Raw genomic sequence first — 17,314 nt, forward strand, 5'->3', positions numbered from 1 at the left:
TCAGCATGTGGCTTGTATGATGATGTCATCTCTTCTTCAGATTGTGAGCGGCTTTCGTAACTCCAGTGAAGCATCCCCTGCCTCAGGCTTTACTCACCTGGCTACTGCAGAGTCTTCCATACATGCTCCTTATCTGATTTTTGGCTAACAAGTTATGTGTGCATTTTTTCTACGAATTTTAGCAATTCCGTCTTGTTGACTTTTAAGAATTTTTTTTTTTTTTGTGTTAGTAGGTATGGAAGTAGATTGTGCTTTTGTCAGTTCTACTTGTGTGATACAGAGAAACACAAAGCATAATGAAAGGGACTGTGGGCCTACACTCTGCCTTTGAGCAAGTTAAAAGAAAATGCAAGACACCAATGCCTTGGGTGAGGTTCTGTCTCAGGGAGCACAGCATGGAGAACAGAGAGCATGCTGCATTTAGTCCCTTCGGTAGAATTTCCTGGCGGAGCAGACAGTCTGTATCTCATACTTGGCAGCACTGGTGGTATTGGTGATGAAAATGCCTTAAAGAGCTACATTCTTTATCATGTTACCTCCTGGGCTAAGATGCAATGAGAGAAAACTATCGGCCTCTGAATAGATTCGTAATAATATTCCTTTCTGTTACCTATCATATTTTACTGAGTATCTGAACTTTCATGCTTCATATATTCCTTAAAATAGCCCAGCATATATACCATTATCCCCATGGTGTAGATAAAATCAAGTCACCCACAGGTATTGTTATAGAGTATCAACTAAGAAGAGTCGGAGGTTGAATCCAGGTCCTTTCACTATGATCCCTGAGCCTTTGTACTTACCCGGATACACAGTAAAGAGACAGAATAAATGAGGCTGTATGCATAAATTTATCATGACCACTTTTATGCATATGCATAATTAGGTTATAAATATGCATTCATTAGAACAACTCCGTCCTCTTGCCCATCTCATTTTAGCTAGTATTATGGAAAACAAGCTATGGATCCATATAGATCTACCAGAGTTCCTGGCCCTGAGACCATTCTGTGAAAGGAATTCCCATATCTTACTCTCTTCATTTGTAAACTGAAGCCAGAAATAATAATTTTATAATTTATTGGTTTGTCAAAGATCATAATCATGTGGCCCTGGCTGTCAAAATCTATGGGGGCATAAACTCGTATTCACTTACTGTTTTATTATAAAAATTGTAACAATATATGTGACAAATATATTCATTTTCCTCTAGCTCTTTTCTTAGATAGACAGATACAGATAATAGATGCGAGGTGGATTTGAAAATGTACTTCCTGGTAGATACCCTGATAAATGCCATATATATAATTTCACTTACTTCTTGCCTCAGAATTGCATGGTAGATATGATAACCTAACATCCATTGTACAAATGAGGTTAAAAACAGAGAGATGAGTGAGCAGACAGATGTCATACAGTGAAAGAAGGGCTCCGAGTCTAATACAAGATTGCCTGACCCAAAGCTTGTCTTCTTAGTTACTGGGATTGTTGTGAAGGTTTAAATACAAATAGGTATTACACAGAAATACTCAATTATCAAGAATTTTCTTATACTCCAAATTTTAAGAATCATGATTGCTTTTTTGAACATCACTAGAATAAGTAAATATAGTACTTTAGTTCATAAAGAACTTTAAGACCAGTTTCTAAAGGCAGATTCTCTCTCCTCATTTTATGCTGGGTGGTGATGATTTCTAGGGTTTCCAAGTAATGATACTCTCTCCCTTAAGCCCGCAGTCCTCATTAACTCCAGCAGCGAGTGCTTTTGCAGGTTGCACAGCACTGGACACAATGGAGTTGGCTTCCTTCCAGGCAGGCAGAGAAGCAGCCCAAAGTGACTCATATCCCATATAGCGGTGAATTTAGTTCTTTTCTTTAGAACCTATTTATTCCATGAGGCCTCTTGGCAAAACATTAATTTTGTAATTGGTAAGTGTTTTGTAAATCAATTTCTTTCAAAAAAACCCATAAAGCCGGGCGGTGGTGGCGCACACCTTTAATCCCAGCACTCGGGAGGCAGAGGCAGGCGGATCTCTGTGAGTTCAAGACCAGCCTGGTCTACAAGAGCTAGCTCCAGGACAGGCTCTAAAAAGCTGCAGAGAAACCCTGTCTCGAAAAAGCAAAAAAAAAAAAAAAAAAAAAAAAAAAAAAAAAGTTAACTGTTGCCGGGCGGTGGTGGCGCACGCCTTTAATCCCAGCACTCAGGAGGCAGAGGCAGGCGGATCTCTGTGAGTTCGAGACCAGCCTGGTCTAGAAGAGCTAGTTCCAGGACAGGCTCCAAAGCCACAGAGAAACCCTGTCTCGAAAAAAACCAAAAAAACCAAAAAAACAAAAAAAACAAACAAACAACAAAAAAAAAATAACCTATAAATCAGTAATCTTCACATTTGGGTAACAGAAAAAAATGTACTTATCAAATAGTAAATAAACAGTATTGTAATGGATTCTAATGTTTAAAAACAATTGCTAGAGCCCTCCTTCCCCTAATATACAAAGAAGGCAGCTGTGAACCAGGAATCAGATGGACACACGGAAATGGATATAATTTAGGAAGAAAGTCAGCTCTGACCCTGCTGATCCGGCTGTGCCACATCTACATAGACAGCCTGGAATCAACACGTGGACATTAGAGAAGAAGTAACTACAAGAGTCAGGGTACCTTTGCAATCCTAGGTAAGGCATCTTCTCTTGTCTCTTGACCTGAGCAATCTTCTTTCATTTGAGTGTGGCAATTTTTGCTTCACAGGTGCACTAGGGATGAGCCCTGGGGATGGAGGGATCTCTGTATAAATGGGTTTCTTTCTCCCGGGGGCTGCCTGGTGAGGGCATAACCAGACAATGTGTAAGTGGAGCCAACAGAGTCAGCAGGTAGTCTTCATGTTGAGCGCTCCCTTGTATTAATTTTTCTAGGCATGGAAATGAAAACAATTTACATATAACTATACTGAGCCAAGAGAATGTCCACCTTGTAGAAGAGAGTAAACAATTTGGAAGAGAAAATTTACGTCCGTACATAGCAAAGATAAATGAAAGTATTGAGCAAAATCACAGAACGTATGTCCTCACACATCCAGTCTTCCTAGAATGGCTATTTTGAAGCCCAAGATGAAAGTGACTGTCAATCAAGCTTGGACTGTGGACCTCAGGTTTGGTCCAGATCCAAATGGTCTGTAGTGTCATTGCCCTCCGACTCCGCCCAATTTAACTTCTACCAGTTTGCCATTTATAGACTCTAGGGGTAAATCTCCTAAATCGGCTGCCTCAAAGGAGGGAAACTTGAGCCCCAAAGGGGCTACAAAGGTAGGACTTCCTACCTAATCCACTCTCTAAGTCTCCTTTTTATTATATAAAAGACTAAGGTTTTACACCTTTTTGTTAAAAAAAAAATTTACTTTTGAAGGGTAGATTTACTGGTTTCTGGAGAAACAAAACAAGGCTGGTAAGTACATAAAACAGATTCCTTAAGAGAAACTGAAGTTAGGTTCAAGTTATTCAGTGTTGCTGGGCCCTAATGCCTTCCTCGGGGGAGGGGATAAAAGGTTACAGTGTCAACATCTCAAAGGCTGGGAGTCAGGCAGAAGGCTTACAGCAGACTCATTCATTTAGCAACAGGGGGAGGAGACACATATATTCTCCCAGCACCCAAACGTTGTGATCTGTTGACATTGTGTGTTGTCGGCCCTCATTGGTTAGGCATAGTTGGAACTTCTGACAGCTCCAGGCAGATTCCAGGTTGGCTCCTCTCAGCTTGGCAGGCCTTAGCTTCCTACAATTGAGTACTTGTTGAGATCTGTATTGATTGTTGTTGTGTATGCGAGATATTTGAAAAGTCAGGCAGAAAGCGTGAGGGTAGAAACTGGTGTACAAAGTTCTTGGAATATATGCATGGGTTTGCAATGACTAAACGCAGAAGTACCATGTATACTTACAGCACGGCTTCTCTCCCTCTGTGCTTTTCCTGCTAGAAGTCATCTCGCCTATGGTAAAATGGCAAATTTGGCAAAGTGATGTTTAGCCCTGATTGGGAACATGATTGGATTAAAAATATAGGACAGGAAGACATACAAAGACACAGTTGATTTAAAATAGAATTAAAGTTTAAGGTGTACCCTGAAACATTAATGGTTTGGGTGGCCCCTGAGACATTAATCATTAGGGTGGACCATGATCCAGAGGCTCCAGGGTTGTGTGAAGCGATTAGGAGACACAGAGAAACAGACTTTTAGAACACGTGGTAGCAACCATCTGGGAGTCGTAGTGAAGCCTCAGGAAAAAGCAAACATGGTGATAGCTTGACCTTGGCTTTCTAGGCTCCAGAATTACTAGAAAGTTATTTCCTGTTGAAGCCATACAGACTGCAGCACATTTTATTATAATCGCGTTAGGAGACTCACACAAGTGGGGTATAAAGCGCATTTCTAGCAGTCCCTCAGTTAATACTGTTCTCCTCAGACCGAGCTAGTGTGTTTCCACCCTCTTACTGTTTATGTAGTGAGCCCCTTAGCCAACTAGACTCTTTACAGCTTTATCAGTATACCGACCGCCTTGGACTGTTAGCCTCAGCTCATGCTGTTTCACCACTTGGGTACTCTTTTTGAGCCCTTCTCTGCATGCTGAGAAAACCCCTGCCTGTTATTCAGTCCTTCTTTCTGTGTGTCTGGCTTCCTTCCTCCAGGTTCATACCTTACTGAAACATAGAGCCAATGGTGGTTACCAGAGGCTGGGGAAACTGGAGAGATTTTGCTCAAAGTAAACTCTCAGATAACAGGAAGAATTAACTCAATGACTCTATTATATTCCATGGAGATTGTAGCTTTAATGTTATACTATACCCTTGAAAATGGCTCAGAAAGTAGATACTAAGTGTCCCCACCGCAGATAAAAACACATGTCAAGGTACTCTGTGTGTTAGTTTGATATAGTCTATCTACAATATATACAGATTTTGAACTCATGTACTATATATATATATATATATATATATATATATATATATATATACACACACATACACACACACACACACACACACACACACACACACACACATAAATTTTTATTTGCCAGGTAAAAAAATTTGAATCCATATCTTCATGTGGATGGTACTATATGACATATATTGATTTCTTTGCTTTTAGTTTTTCACTCAAATTTATATTATAATTTATCTATCTGTATGCTTCAGTGCCACATTTTACTCAGCTGTGTTTCTATTGTTGGTCACCAAGACAACATCTCACTGATTATTAACTTTTAAAATGTCTTTTAAAGTATAAGAAGTAAAATATAATCTAAATTTAACTACTCTAGAGAAATTCCACTTATTGTGATATGCAGGAATTAGATAACTCTCCGCAATGCTTGTTTATGGTTCACTGTAATACAAACTGCTTTTAAATTAAAATAATATATAAGTAAAGTTGGAAAAGAAAATCCCTGCCTAAAGATACCCTCCTCAGAAATATTTCCGTCTCCTACGATTTAGATAAAATTACTTTGTTCTTTCTCTGGGCCCTTAACACTTTGCCTTTTCGTGTTTCTTATAGCATAGTATAATTATTTATGTGTTTGGCCTTGAAGAACCACGGTGTAATCACCTGTGCACTTGTGACTAGCCCAGGTATTGGCCCCAAACAGATATTCAGTAAATGTTATTTGAGTTAATGTTTGCTTAAATAAGCAGATGCATTTTTATTGTAGTTAGAAAGGACGTGGAATTAAAGCCTTGGATGAGAAGTTGCCATAATCCTTGCTAATAAGCCAATGTTAAGCCTCACTGAATAGGAATTCACACAGAGAAAATTATATCTCTTTGCTAAGAGAGCTTACTTACAGAGAATGTTTAAAAATCAGGTGTTCCTCCTCATCCTCTTGAATTAGTTGGGATTTTGCAAAGTGTGGATGCAAGGCCATTATCCTAGATTCAAAGAGAAGGGTTCTCCTCTAAGAATCTTAAGATGTTACTAGCTATGCATGCCACTAGCATCTGCAGGATTCAGAGACACTTTGTTTCTGATGATGATATTTTGTGACCCCCATATTAGAAATCTAAAATGTATTTGTTTCTAATTTATATTGCTTCATTTAAAAAACCAGACCAGGGTGTTGCTAGACCATAGTATTTGGCAAAACTTCAACAGTTCTAACACAGCTTAGTCACTTGTCATTAGAACTAATGAGGAATTGCTTCTGAGGCCTGAGAATGACTTCAGCCCCCAGCTTACAAGAGTGTCTGTGCTTACAGGTGCATGTTAGCTTATCTGATGATCTGCTATGAACTTCACCCACAAGCTGCCCTCTGTGGCACAGCATACGCCTCCCCAGTGCCCAGAGATCTTGTATACTTTCAAAGTCTGTACATTTATGATTCATGAGAGACCTTCACAGTGAGGGCTTTTTCTTTTTTTAAGGAATTACTGGAGGGTTTTTCTTTCTTTTTCTTTCTGTTTTTGGGCTAGTGTCAGAAAAAAAAAAAACCAAAAAACAGCCGCTTGAATCCAAATGAAAGTGATGTTTCTTCATAATCCTAGGGTTCAGCTCTGCCCTGGGAATCAGTAGGACAAGTGTTCATACCAAGTACTTTTTGGCTCCATGTATTTTGAGTCCTAAGTCTTTAGGAGGGAGGGATAGAATAGCAAATGGTGCTGAAGACAGACACCCTGTGACTAAGAAGGATGGAGGGCAGAACTGAGGAGAAAGAGATACAGACAACAGGACAAAGGGGTAGAACTTCCGGGGAAGATGGACCCACAAGTGTATACACGGAGGGGAAACAAGGCATGGCTTTGAGAATTGTGAGTGACTTTGTGGGAAACCAGTCCCTGGTGCAATAGGTGTGTGGAAGTGTGGGCTCCACATGCTAGGCTGTCTTATGTCATTGTATTTTGGCCTCTCTATTGTCTTTTTTACTCTTTTTACCTAATGAAATCCTCACAAGAACCCTGTGAGATAATTTTCAAAGCTGACTCAGGAGAAGTAATTTGTAGGGTTTTTTGTTTGTTTGTTTTCTTTTGTTTTTTAATACCCAGGCTTAGATTTCTTGCCAGTTTTTCATAACTTAAATTATCCTGCCTACTTTTTGCCTCTGGGCTTTTACATTTTTCTATTTCTGTATATCTTTTCTTTTCTGCTTATTCCATGTCTGGCTGTGTGGCTGGGTGACTGGCTCTTGGCATCCTCCTCTCCTCCTTTTCTTTCTCTTCCCCTCCTCCAGCCTAGATTTTTTTTCCTCATATGTATTCTTACTGCATGCCAGTCCCACCTATCCTTTCTCCTGCCTAGCTATTTGCCATTCAGTTCATTATTAGACCAATCAGGTGTTTTAGGCAGGCAAAGTAACATGGCTTCACAAAATTTAACAAATGCAACTGAAAAGAATGCAACACATCTTCGCCTCTTTAAACAAATATCCCACAGCATAAACAAATGTAACCATCTTAAACTAACATCCCACAAGAGTAATTCACTTGCCTAATGCCATCCAGGAAAGTGGTAGAAATGGAATAAGAGTCTAAGCATGTTTTGATTCCAAAGTTTCTTTGAATACTCAAACCTGAGATGCCACCCTTTTCCTGGGTGAAGATATATTGTGAACCATGGTCATAGCTGAAGACAAACTTGGATGCCCACTTTCCTAGAATGGACAAAGGAAGGTCTTCCTATCTGTGCAATTGGGATGGCATCTGCCTACCACTTTGCCAGGATGGTCTGAATGAAGTCTAAGAAGCCTGAGGTTCTTCATCTTGCCAGAGATGTGAAGAGAGTGGTGTCTTCTCTGGTCTCCCTTTAGGAACGTGACTCAGTGGCACTTCATCGTAAACATCCCTGCGCCTGCATCTACTTTACCCCCCTCTCCAGTTCATCGCCTATGGGCCATGCTCTTGTTTAGATGAACCTGGTGATCCAGCTTATATTTATCTGCCCCATCGGTGAGGCTTTTTACACATCCAACCCATGGGAAGCCCCATAAGACTGAATGACTTACAGCTATTTCCAACCACCAATGATGTGGGAGGGTCTTCTGTTTTAATAAAGAAACTGCCTTGGCCAGCCCTTAGGTGGGTGGAGTAGACAGAACAGGAAGAAGGAAGTGAGGTAGATGGCTCAGACAGTTGCCCTGCCTCTCCTAAGTGAGAGAGACTGCCGTGCCTCTCCTCAGAGAGAGAGAGATGCGATGAAGCCAGCCACCACCAGGTCAAACGTGCTGAATCTTTCCCAGTAAGACACCATTCGTGGTGTTACAAAGATTATTCGATATGGGTTAGTCAAGATGTGAGTAAGAGGCTGAAAATAATGGGCCAGGCAGTGTTTAAAAGAATACAATTTGTGTGTTGTTATTTCGGGTTTTAAGCTAGCCGGTGGCCGAGAGCAGCTCATCACTACACACCAGGTCTTGGGTCTTCAGTCTAAACCCTAACCTCCAACCTCTCATTTCCAACTTTTTGCCAAAACCCCTTGCTTGTACATTCCTTCCTGGAATAAATTTAGATATTCTTTCTTGCCTTTCCTGCTTCCATGATGTCGGGTCAAGGCCTCTTGCCTTTGCTAAGTCTTTCCCGCATTAACCTCAGGAAAAGCCTCCTACCCCTGATCTATTATCCATCCTAATGTTCCTGATAGATTGAAAATTCCTGACTGCGTGGTCACTGCTGCATTGCACACCGGCTAAGATTATCTATATAGACTTAAAACTTCTGTAGTTTGTAAAGTCCCTCTGGGTATCTTTTATTCCATTTGGGATCCACAGTGGCTTCCTTCACTTCCTCACATTAGGTTCTCACCAAGAGATTCCTATGGGCACAGTTCCTTCCTTTCATCCCATTCATATTGTTTGATTATACTCCATAGAGAAGTTAGTGGCCAACGTAATTTTATTCTCCTTGCCTTTTTTTGATCGATATATACTATAGTTGTTTTTTATTTTTGTGTTTGGGAGTTAGTGATCTCATCAGTACCACACCAGATTTTCTATTGGGAAGGTGTGTGCATTTCATCTCATGTTTTAAATCTTTTCTCCAGGATTGCTTTCTTCCTCTATATCTTTGAACATTTTCATCCTGCTATTTTTCTTGCTCTGTGTCATCAACACTGATTACATGCATTTCATGTTTCCCTTGCCTTTCACACCTATAATCTTCTTTATAATCAAACTAACATCTGATTTATTTGCTGCATGCTATTTCCTCAATACTTCCCACAACGTTCCTTGACTGCTTGTTTGCTTTTGATTTGTGACTATGCTTTTAAAGAGATTTTACTTGTCATATATTTATTGTTTTTTTACACTTCTTTTCTTGCATTCCACTCTGTGACCTTTTCCAACTTCTTGTAATAATTGCCTATCTGAAGTCCCATGGTCTTTCCTAAAACTCCTTATATAGCTTTCTGTAACAACCCATGTCTAATGACATTTATTTGTAGAGTTCGTGGTTGTGGAAATTTGGTTGTTGTTTGTTTGTTTAGTTTTGTAGCTTTCACATAGAGATATCAGAACTGATTTTTTTTTCCCGATAGTAGTTTCAGAGGATTATGTCAGAACAGAGAACAATAGAACAATTAACTTGGAGTGTTGTGTTCCATAAGATTGGCTGAGCCTTCTTGTCTCAAATGCTTATCTTAAAATTTGTTCTTTTGTGGTTGTTTGTTTCATTTTTAGACCATTGATTTTAATTTTTTCACTAGAAATCTGGTATGGTTTTCACTAATCTGGTGACTGCTTCCTCCTGTCCATTTCTTACTGTGCCTTCCTCTGAGAGACTCTATGAAACACACAGTTATATTTGGCTATAGCAAGAGCCACTTGGCTCTGGTTCCTATTCAGGCCCACTGCCCCAGGAAGCCTCACATCACAACCTGTTGCTTTTTTGATAGCTGTATATTCAGATTTCATGTACATATTTTAAAAAATATAATTTTGCCTCACACAAAATGATATTTCAGCAAGCCTTGAAGGGCAGTGGCTGTAGCTTGGTGTAGTCTCCTTCCTGCATGCGTGCTGAGGGGCGCATGTTGCCCTCAGTACACCCACACTTTGCTTTGCCGGTCTGCTGTGCTGCATGGTGGAGCAGCATCACCATTTCTAGGCAAAGGAATTTCCCCTCTTAGCCGTTATCTTACAATATGATGTGTGAGTTAATGAAATGGAAACATGTTTATATCACTAATCAATGCTATTATTTTAAAAGTCAAATCAGATTATAAAGCCATGTGTGGCTAATAGATAAATATTCTATGAAGTAGATAATATGAAACTAGAAATATTTCTTAACCTTTGACCTGGTTGGATGATGCTTTGGAAACCTTCCCGGAAGACAAACTTTTGAAACTATAATACTTAGATATAAGATGGTAATATTTTCCATAGAGCACAATTTTTATAAATCTAGGTTATACTAGAGTTACTTTTGTCATATCCATTGTCCTGTTTGTTTATTTGATTTCAAATATGTGTACTTGTTTTCAAAGGAAGATACATGAGGGTTTCTTAAGCAAAGGAAGTCATTGGCTATTACTGATATAAGAGATGGGGGGCTGTTGCTTAGGAACAGTGCAGAGAGTGGAGAGCAGAGAAGCATCCTATTAAGTAAGGAGCAAAGGGCCGGATTCTTTGGCATTCAGGGTGAATGCTGAAGCCACACAGGGAGTCTTGTGTGAGGCAGCGGTACTCACTTCCCCTCCCCTATTCCCTCCTAAAGGGTTGGCAGCTATGAGGCATCCATGCAGCTGCTTCCTCCTTGCTGAGCTACAAATGAGTGCTAATTCATCAATGTATACTTTATTCTAAGATCAAGCATAGCTTTAATCCTCATCCATATAAAGCTCAAAGAATCTAGTATAAACCCACTCAAGCAGGAACGGCAAAAGCAACCCATTTTCCATTCTTTCTAACTGGTCTAATTTACCACCAGGTTTCTTGATTAATGAAATCGCCAAAGCAAAAGTGAAAGGACAGGAATTTGGAAAATTATGCAAAAATTATGCTTGCCCCCAAACACTCACTTTCCTAGCTTCCCATGTTACTTGGGTGTGACAATTGTCATTCAATTTGAACATTTATGGATGTCTTCTGTGAGCTAGTAATATTAAACCTGTGTAGCTACAAGGAGTTAGCTAACCATTCAACAAAAATTGATTGAAACATCTTTTGGTAGACAAAGTATATGGCCTCTGGATTGCAGCAGTTAAAAAATAATGGACATTGACCTTACCCTTAAGTTTGTATATAACGATTAACTGCTAAGTACACAAACTCCTTCAAAGTAATTTGTACCCACTAGAACAGCATTTAGCAGAAGGTACTGAGTTGTTTTTGTAGGTGGAGGAGTTTGCCATCTAATATTAAAAATATTCTCGGGAATCAATAAATGAAACTAGATGTGATACACATAATAAAAGAGCAATGTATATGTAACAGAAGTGCCAAAGACATTGTTAATTCGGTCTTGCGTGGTCAGAGAGGAACAGAGAGGAAAGGCTCAAGGGAGATTCTAATGAAAGAGTACAGTGTCAACAAACAGTTAAGGATATGAGAAGGGCTCCAGACAGATAAAGTAGCTGCTGTTGAGAAGCCAAAGGCTCAGGCATGCCTCTGCTAAGCATTTGCTGGGAGCTATAAGTGACTGCGGATGTCGAGCAAAAGTCAAGCTTAAGATATGAAAGGTCCCTCCATGACATATAAAGAAGCTTAAACCTTATCTTTCATGTGCCAGAGCCCGACATTGACACTGGCTCACTGACTACACGATGATCATTTAGTGGCCGGATTGAGGCTGGATTTCTGGGTGGGAGGAAGCTTAGAGATAAGTATCTCAAGTAGGAGGCTATCATGCTGCACGAGGGGACATCAGAAGAATCGCAATGAGCTTTCACAACAACAAGTTTGACATGCCCATACTATAATTTATACATCTTCCTTTTTCATGTGATTTCCTGTGATAATAGAGATGGACAGGAGATGACATGTTTTGGAAATATTTAGAAGTAACAATTCATCTGCTTACTAATTAGTCATGATCCCTGAGATGGGAAATGGGGAGTTTTCATTAAGGTATAGAATCTAGAAGACTTGAGCTAAAATTGGTGAGCTCAGTTTTGGATATATGAACTTTAGGTTTGTCTTACTTAGGGTTTTATTGCTGTGAAGGGATACCATAACAACGGCAACTCTTATAAAAAAAAAAAAAGCATTGAATTGAGGGAGCTCGCTTACAGTTTCAGAGGTTCAGTCTATTATCATGGCAGAAAGCATGGTGGCATGCTGACAGTGGTACTGTAGGACTAGCTAAGAATCCTACGTCTTGCAGGCAACAGGAAGTCAACTGTCCCACTGAGGGAAGCTTGATCAAAAAAGACCCTGAAGCCTGCACCCTCAGTGACGTATTTACTCCAATAAGGCCACGCCTCCTAATAGTGCCACTCCCTTTCAGTGCCATCTTCTTTCAAACCATCACAAAGTTCCTGTATGTATCCAGTAGTATATCTATTGGGGTGGTAGGGATATGTGTTTAAATTCAGAAGAGGCATCAAGCCTGAATGTATGAATTTGAGCACTGTTAACATATTCTGATGGTTAAAAGAACAGGACAACCACACATGGCACAGTAACACATACTTGTAATCCCAGTCCTCAGGGGGCTGAGAGGGGAGTATGGAGATGTCCAGGCCAGCCTTGGGCTTTAAAGATAAATAATGGCAAACCATTATGATTAAGTGAAATTGCCTGGGAAAGAGGCAGTTGTGAAAAGAACCCTAGGTGACATTAATATTTAGATGTCTTGCAGAATAAATCTCAGCAAAGTCTGTAAAATAAAAAGGGGCAATCAGAATCTCAGAAGAAAATCAAGAGAACAAAGTCACGAAATTCAGATTTAGTTGGAGTTGAAGATTGTCTCTCTTTCTTCACAGATTGAAGAGGAATCTGGCAAATTAAGGTCAGGAGCATCTAGTTGGAGTTAGCGTTTAAAAGGTTATTCTTGACCTTTCGTCAAAAGGACTTTCATAAAGAATTAGGTAAAGAAGTCTTACTGTGACCAGTAAAGATGCCCAAAAAATGCAGAAGTCACTCTTTGGGTTGCCTGAAGAGGAAAAGGGGGCAGGGTTGGAAGGAAGGCTCTAGAAGCAGGTACAAAGGAGTATTTTCATCCGGTGAGACAAGATTGGCTGTTCGCAGAAAAGGAGACGATCAAGAGAAATGAAAGTGAGGAGGAAGAAGGTAGGGTCAAGATTTCCATAAAGGGGCTGGCCTCTGTCTTACTTTGGATCTTCAGAGAAACGGCCCTTCAGATAACAAAGCAAGTGCTAGCACTTTCTGTAGGGAATCCAGAAGCATCAGTAGTGGGGTAGGAAAGTGGGGCAGGGGAAGAAGAAAGCTGATGAATCGAGACAGCTAACTCTGAAGTCACTGCAGCTTAGCCCATAAGAAAGTGGAAGATTCCCCTTATCTGAGGGCTCAGGGAGCTGGGGTACTTTCACCTACCTGCCAGTATGGTCACGGGTTGATTTCAGGAGCGTTGATTCTACGACCCTTCCAGCCTGCTCTACGGACATCCTATCCTCTCCATCAGCTAATGTGTTCTGGGTGCAGGTTGGTCCTTGCAGATGGAAGTTAAACCAAAGGAGGGTAAGGGGCAAGACTTGAGGTGTGTGGGTGAGGTAACTAACAGCTTCTCCTATGACTTAGAAGATCAGCCCTTTAGTGGAGAGAAGGGAGGCTTGGGCTGAATGGCCTCTTTATTGCCTTTCCTGGGATAAGTTCATGTATTCTAGATTTAGTTTACATCTTTTTCACATAGTCAATTTTAATTAAAACAAATGTTTCAAGTAAGACTGTATATTGGAGAAAACCTCTCTATATATGAATGATAATCATTAAATATAACTCTTGATCCTGAACTCCATTTTTCAACAGTAGTGGTCTTGATTTCTCATACTTGCTCTTCTTGAATTTCTTGGAATTTCACTGTGAAAAATAAGTTTATATCACATAGAAAATTTAAAATAATCAATATAATTATTCTAGGTATTTAGGAATTCTGTTAAAATAAGAAATAAGACTAATGCAAAGCATAGAAATCATATCCTTAAGACGCATGTAGTATATTTGTTATTATTGAGATTTAAATAAGAACACTGGCCTCAATATCATCTGAGTTTTTGTTTGAAAGATTTGTAGTTTGTTCTGTGTTAATATAGTTTCTTTGAGGCTTTCTTTTTTATTTTGAGGTTAAAATTACTTTTTTACTTTATAAAGATACTAAACGCATTACTTGGCTTTCATGTGTGAATCTAATTACTTCTAGCAGAGGCAACAGTAAAAATATTTCAGCAATAATTGTCTGGAGTGGAGCAAGAAACTAGGCAGAGGTAGGACAGGAGATTGCTACTGGCGTTATAAACTCCATAGCTCTGCTGGGCCTCTTAAACTCAGCAATCCATCATTGTAAGTTTTCAGGCTTCTATGAGGGTATGGTGGATTGTGGAGCGAGGAGAAATACTAAATGAGAGCAGATTGGGAAGGACTGCGGTGCAGCACCAGGCTGCGCGGTGCAAAAGAGCACAGAGTCCAGGAAGACAAGGGTAAAACGGCCACTTCTATTAGCAAACCTGAAGGAGCAGCATGAGATGAAAGGAGAGGAGAAGAGGGAAAGGGATGGGAGGGGATGAGCAGCAGGGAGGGGAGGAGAGAAGAGAAGAAAGGGAGTAGGGAGGGGAAGGGAGAGGAGAGGGAGGGAAGACAAGGAAAGGGGAGGAGGGGAAGGGAGAAGAGGAGGGGAAGGGAGGGGAGGAGAGGAGAGCAGTAGGCTTAGGGAGGGGAGGGGAGAAACAGAGAGAGAGAGAGAGAGAGAGAGAGAGAGACAGAGACAGAGACAGAGACAGAGACAGAGACAGAGACAGAGAGAGACAGAGAAGATTCATGCATTCACAGGAACTGAACAGGGTGAAATGAGCAACCATTCTGGGCCAAGCTACACAATTTTGCATCCTACTTTCTGTGGCAGAACTGAACCTTTAAGACTGAAGCAAAAAGGGGTAAAAGGTTACTGTTTGTTACTTGGTTGTGCCAGAACAAAGTGGATTCAGAGACATCTTGACTCAGCCACGGCACTACTTTAAGGGAGAGTCAGAGGTGTGGGTGTCAGGGGTTAGATACATCGATGGCAATTGGCATCCCAGTGGGCACACCTGGACAGAGCCTGGGCCTGCTGGAAGTGGGTGAGCAGAGAGGAGTGGCTCTTCAGAATTTCAGAGCTGACGTTCCTCCTCCCAGACTGGTTTTATGGCTCTTTGTTGGGGAACTACATTCACTCAACTGCTACAGGCAGAGTAGGTTACTTTCTACTCCTTGATTTCTCTCACAGGAAAGCAGGCTGGTCATCCACACTGTAAAGGTTATGGTGGGAGCCCCATGAAACCCCTCTCTCTGCAAAGGCCTGTCTGGCTGGTAGGACAAGATGCCTGGCTGTGTTTTCTCTCATCTTTGCTTTGGGGACACAGTTACTTATTTTTCCTTGATCAAAATGACATGGGAAATCCATTTTATCATGACACTGGAATCTTTCTTCCCTTGTCCAGAAATAAGGACCACAAATTACATAATGTAGTACGGTAACAAATGAGAAATGTTAAACGCGCCCCTTTCAATCTGTGGGAAGGATTCCTTGCTGGACGTGAACCGCAAATCAGCTGAAAGCTCTGAGATGGAGAACAGAAACCTGATCAAATTCCTGGGTAAACACTTACAATCTAATTATCCATCAAGATTGCACAAAGATTTATCCAAGAATCATGGTGCTGAAAAAAAAGAATTCCAAGTAAATGCAAATACACTTCAGAAAACTGCTCATTTCCCCAGTCAGTCTAGCCAGTGGTTTACATTCAAAATGTTCAGGAAATTAAAAAAAGAAATGTAACCATGTTAGCGGCACAAGTTGTCTGTGGTTCGACGGTCAACTGCATATAAAACACCAGACTCCTCCTTCGAAAAGAAAGAAGGAAGACTGCCCTTGAAAAATGAGTATTTCTTAACTTCCTTCCAGGTCACGAATGCTTCAATGAACAGCATTAAACCTCTCTGCTTTTTGTAATGTCACTTTAACGGCATGGCTTTTTTTGCCCTTAACCTACAAGGGATACAAGTGGAAGGTTCCTAAACATTGTCAGATGCACAAGTATGAGTTTCTGAATATCAGAACCGTAAATAGAACAAGTTGCAATGTTGCTTCAATTCATTGCAGATGTTCACATAAAGATATGGGAGTTAGCATGTTTGGCTGGTCACTATGGGTAATAGCCAAGATACTGGAGAAGAGACATTTGGGTTTGTATTATAATAAGAAAGCATTGGATTATGAGAAATCTTTCTATAGATTTGAATATAAGCACCATGCAGATTTATTAGTTTTCATTAATTCATTAATGCAAAGCTGGATAAATATGGAAATTTACTTGTTTACTTGCTATAATCACACTGCATTCTGCTTAAGTCTTATGGATTCTTAGGGTTTCTATTGCTGCAATGAAACAAAGACCAAAAAGCAAGTTGCAGGTGAGGCTGGTTTATTTGGCTTACACTTCCACAATGAACCCGATCACTGAAGGAAGCAGGACAGGAACTCAAACAGGGCAAGGACCTGGAGGCAGGGGCTGAAGCCGTGGCCATGGAGGGGTGCTGCTTACTGGCTTGCTCCCCATTGGTTGCTTAGCTTGCTTTCTTATTGAACCCAGGACCAGTAATTCAGGGGTGGCCACACCCACAAAGGGCTGAGTCCTCCCACATAAATCACTAAGAAAATGCCCTGCACGTTTAGCTGCAGCCTGATTTTGGAGGCATATTCTCAATTGAATTTGCTTGGTGTTGTGAAAACTTAGTTCATTAAGGGCTTCAGGCAGAACCCACAAGGGCTCTTTAAGTTTTTCCTGCTGATTGGTTCAGCTCCCTCCTTATCTCATTATCCAAATTTCTCTTCAAGCCTCAGAAACATGGATTCCCTCCATGTGACATCCTGCATCCTGCCACTTGCTTGGCTGCCTGTGGTTTCTCTGTGAGAAAATTGTGAAATTGCTTTACATTCTCATGCGAAGCTTTCTTCACATTAGAAAACAGATGTTAACAAATTAGGTGCCCTAGGAATTAGACAATGATAAGTAACTGATAATTTTTTTATCTGCTTGAATAATGAGAACGTTTAATACATATTGCTAAGGTCGTCGAACACCAGTTCCTTCCGACTACACAGAACTGTATAAGAGCTTCTTCTTTGTAACATCTACACACTCAAGGACAACAGGAGAAAACCAAACAGGAGCTGAATGGAGC

At 40.5% G+C, this 17,314-nt stretch overlaps 1 protein-coding gene across 4 annotated transcripts in view; it reads left to right on the top strand.

Moving 5' to 3' along the window:
* Nucleotides 1-2,540: 2,540 nt before the first annotated feature.
* Nucleotides 2,541-17,314, top strand: part of Plppr1 (phospholipid phosphatase related 1) — a 133,582-nt gene continuing 118,808 nt past the window's right edge. For 3 of the 4 annotated variants that reach the window (XM_038347219.1, XM_038347222.1, XM_038347221.1), the window contains exon 1: nt 3,253-3,439. The gene's annotated coding sequence lies outside the window, so the exon portion shown is untranslated. Of the gene's footprint in view, nt 2,674-3,252; nt 3,440-17,314 lie in introns of those variants that run through there. The other variant, XM_038347220.1, reaches the window with a different exon arrangement.

Source organism: Arvicola amphibius, chromosome 11 (assembly GCF_903992535.2).
Source record: "Arvicola amphibius chromosome 11, mArvAmp1.2, whole genome shotgun sequence".
Taxonomy (NCBI): Eukaryota; Metazoa; Chordata; class Mammalia; order Rodentia; family Cricetidae; genus Arvicola; species Arvicola amphibius.